This window comes from Colobus angolensis, unplaced genomic scaffold (genome assembly GCF_000951035.1).
Source record: "Colobus angolensis palliatus isolate OR3802 unplaced genomic scaffold, Cang.pa_1.0 Scaffold158, whole genome shotgun sequence".
NCBI classification, from domain to species: domain Eukaryota; kingdom Metazoa; phylum Chordata; class Mammalia; order Primates; family Cercopithecidae; genus Colobus; species Colobus angolensis.
The window spans coordinates 5,133,461-5,137,778 of NW_012114688.1; the positions used below are offsets into that span (position 1 = coordinate 5,133,461).

Consider the following 4,318-nt stretch of genomic DNA (forward strand, 5'->3'; position numbering starts at 1 on the left):
CGATGATTCATACCATGTCCTCTCTTAATTCGTATCTTCGGCCTGTTGAGAAGACAGCCAGAGCTTGGAGAATAACATTGGATCACTATAAACTTAACCTGTTGGTGACTCCATTTACAGCTACTTTTCTGGAGTAGATTTTGTTATTGGAGAAAACACCTTCTCTGGCACTTGGTATGCATTTATTGACCTAGTGAATATTTTTTCTTTATACTTGTTAATAAAGACCATCAAAACCAATTTGCTTTGAGTTAGCACCTTCACTATTCTACGCCAACTACCTATATCCGCTCTCTAGCCTTTTATTATCATTAGATCAATAAACTGTTTCCGTAAAGGACAAGATAATAGAATTTTAGACTCTGCAGGCCTCATAAACTTTACCTCATTTTCCTCCTCCGCCTTTATGTCCTCCTCCTTTTCCTTCTTCTTCTGAATGCTTTAAAAGTGTGAAAACTAGCCGGGCATAGTGACTCATGCCTGTAATCCCAGCACTTTGGGAGGCTGAGGCGGGCAGAACACCTGAGGTCAGGAGTTCAAGACCAGCCTGGCCAACATGGTGAAACCTCGTCTCTATTAAAAAAAAAAAATTGTGTAGTCCGGAAGCTGGCAGTCTCCTCAGTCATCAGACTGGTGCTAGCGACACGGGAGTGGCTAACACATCCTCTTGCCATTCCCAGGGTTTGGGCCTTGCCTGTGATGGTAGGAAAAGAAAATGGCCTTGCTGTGCTACAACTGGGGCTGTAGTCAGTGCTTCGATCCTGAGACCAATTCCGATGATGCTTGCACGTACCACCCAGGTGTCCCTGTCTTTCACGATGCATTAAAGGGTTGGTCTTGCTGTAAGAGAAGAACAATGGATTTTTCTGATTTTTAAGCATTGTAGGCTATACAAAAGGTAGACATAATAGTGAGAAGCTACCTGAGCCAGTCAAACCTGAAGTCAAGACTACTGAGAAGAAGGAACTATCTGAATTGAAACCCAAATTTCAGAACACATCATTCAAGCTCTTAAGTTAGTAGAAGCAATAAAAACGCCAAGCCCAGATGAACCAATGACAAATTTGGAATTAAAAATATCTGCCTTTCTAAAACAAGCACTTGACAAACTGTCATCAGGGAATGACGAAGATAAGAAAGAAGACAATGATGAAATTAAGGTTGGGACCTCATGTAAGAATGGAGGGTGTTCAAAGACATATTGGTGTCTAGAAAGTATAGAAGAAGTCTGTGTATATCAATCTGGGGTACCTATTTTCCATGAGGGGATGAAATACCTAAGCTGTTGTAGAAGAAAAACTTCTTATTTTAATACGTTCTTAGCCCAAGAGGGCTGTACAACAGGGAAACACATGTGGACTAAAAAGGATGCTGGGAGAAAAGTTGTTCCATGTAGACTTAACTGGCATCAGACTGGAGGTGAAGTTACCATTTCAGTATACGCTAAAGATTCACTTCCAGAAGTTAGTTGAATAGAAGCCCATAGCACATTGTTAAATGTGCACATTGTGTTTGAAGGAGAGAAGGAATTTGATCAAAATGTGAAAATATGGGGTGTGACTGATGTAAAGTGAAGTTATGTAACTACGACTGCAACAAAGATTGAGATCACTATGAGAAAAGCTGAACCGATGCAGTGGGCAAGCCTTGAACTATCTGCAGTGAAAAAGCAGGAAAAGCAAGAAGATGACCCAGTAGATTGAGTGGGAGGTGGGAGGAAGGCTATTACGTATTTCAAAATTCTTAATACTGTGTGAAGTGGTGACTTGCTGCTGAAATCTTTTGTTTTGTTGTGGTGTTACTGAATCTGGCATTTCAGGGTTAACATTAGGTTCTTAAAAGCCAAAGTCAGTTTGTCTTTTTGTGCCTCTCATCTTTCTTTTGTGTTTTGTAAGATTGATTGTTCATTTCTCCTTACTAGTAGGAACCATAGCTGTGTCCTGTACTTGAAGAGGCTGGAACATAGCCCATAACCATAATTGCAGTATTTCCTTACATTTCTCTGTTAAGAAGATAAATATTAAGGAACATGTTTTTACATCTTTCTATTATTCCATAATCAGTAAAGCAAGAGGAAATGTCAAATTTTAATCAGGTTTTTATGGATTTGTGTTCTTACAGTACTCGAAAATATTTAAGGAAGAGATGAAGCTCTGCAGTTTTTTCTACATGGGATGATTACTTTTTTAAGGAGAATTAATCCTGAGGTAGTGTAGTAACTAAAGGGGAATATATGAATTGTTTAACAAATTAGAATTTGTTTACACCTACTTGAATTTTTAAATTACATCAAAACTTACATTACTTGCCAAGGAATGTGATGTAAGAGTACAGGATACATAAATAAGAATACAGAGTTATCAATTTGGTTACAATTCACCATTTTATAAGACTAAGCAATAATCTTAAAAATCTCTTTCCTGAATATTTAAATGTTTTTGTATGGTGTTATGACTAAATTGTTACTGATTTAGAGACTAAACCCTCTTAAAACCGTTAATTAGTTAAATATAAAAAAATTATATGTATCTTGCTTCCCTGATGGAAAACTGCATAAAATTGTAGACTTAAAAGGTTTGTGGAAATACATTAGGATATCGGAAAACTAAATATATGGACCTGCTTTATGACTATCCACTACATGTCAAATAAAATAGCTTAATTCTTTTGAAAAAAAGTGTAAACACCATTCTTAGCTCCCAGGTTGTACAGGAACAAGTTATAGGCCAGATTTGGCCCATGGGTTATAGTCTGTCAATCTATCTAGCCCACAAATCAGTGAAGTACCTAATATAACGTCCAATTTACTGACAACTGGGATCTCAGAAGGATCAGCTTGCCTGAGGTTTCACAGAGAGCCTGAGGTTACACACATGTATTATCTTGGATTTTAAAATGTTCCCATAAGGTTCCAAACCATTTACTCTTTCCATTGTTCTAATTCCTACCCAGACTTTCTCTTTCATGCTGATGGCTTTATTTTATTTTCGTGGAGTGATCCTAGGAAACAATACAACTTGTTGACTGATTACTATTAGAGAGAGAATGTCTCACCATCGATGTCAGTAGAACTGAAATCATTGTATTTGACTGATATTTTCCACGATTTTGTTAATTAATTGAACAGCTATTTATTGAAGATCTATCATGTCTTAGCACTGTGGTAGGATTTGGAGCTATGACTGTGTATAAGACAGACTTGTTCCCTCTGCTAATAGAGATTACTATCCTTCAGGGAAAATAGAGTTTAAGCCAATAATGAAACAACGAAAGACATTACAGTTGTGATAAATGCTGCAAAGAAGAAGTCAGGTTGCTGTGTCTTACTAGTAATATTGCTATCTAATCAGTCAACTTATACAGTAAGGGGAGGGTGAATGGGGAATGCAGTCCATGAACTTGAGAAGAGGGGTTGGATTCAGGGAGAAAAAGTTTTAGCATTTGATTTACTGAATTACCTTACCACTATCTATTCCATCCAGAAGCACTCAGCTGTTTTAATTAGATGCCCAGTGTTGAAAAGGGCAATTTAATATGATGATTGGACATTTTGCTCAGTGATTCTCTGACATTGGTGTAAGAGTTTATTAAAGGGCATGACTTATTAAATATGCTAGTTTCCATACCTCTTCCCAGAGATTCTGATTAAGGATAGGGCCCAGGATAGAATATGCTTCTGAAGTAGACAGTCCTTGATCTACACTTATGATAAATAACTCCTCAAAATAGAAGGCAAAGGTATAATACCAGTCTTTGTTTCTTAGTCCCTCAAGTAGGAATGCAATAGCTATGTCTTAGGACCATATTATTATTATTTTTTTAATTTTTGAGACAGGATCTTGCTCTGTTGCCCAGGCTGGAGTGCAGTGGCATGATCACAGCTCACTGCAACCTTGATCTCCTACCTCAAGTGATCCTCCCACCTCAGCCTTCTGGGTAGCTGGGACTACAGGTGTATGCCACTACGCCTGGCAACTTTGTTTACTTTTCATAGAGATGGGGTCTCACTATATTGCCCAGGCTGGTTTTGAACTCCTGGGCTTAAGTAATCCTCCTGCCTTGGCCTCTCAAAGTGCTGGGATTACAAGTGTGAGCCACCAGATCTGGCAGGACCATATTCTTAAGGGAGCCAGGTCCATCTCAGACATTGACCAGACCAGGATCTTTGTCTTCATAGTCTTTTTTGGGGGGGTGGGGGGTGGGCGGGAGATGGAGTCTTGCTCTGTCGCCTAAGCTGGAGTGCAGTGGGTGATCTCGGCTCACTGCAACCTCTGCCTCCTGGGTTCAAGTGATTCTCCTGCCTCAGCCTCCCGAGTAG

At 39.0% G+C, this 4,318-nt stretch overlaps 1 pseudogene; it reads left to right on the forward strand.

Annotated features, from left to right (window-relative positions):
• Positions 1-715: 715 nt before the first annotated feature.
• Positions 716-1,703, forward strand: LOC105508131 (annotated as a pseudogene).
• The last annotated feature ends 2,615 nt before the right edge of the window (positions 1,704-4,318 follow it).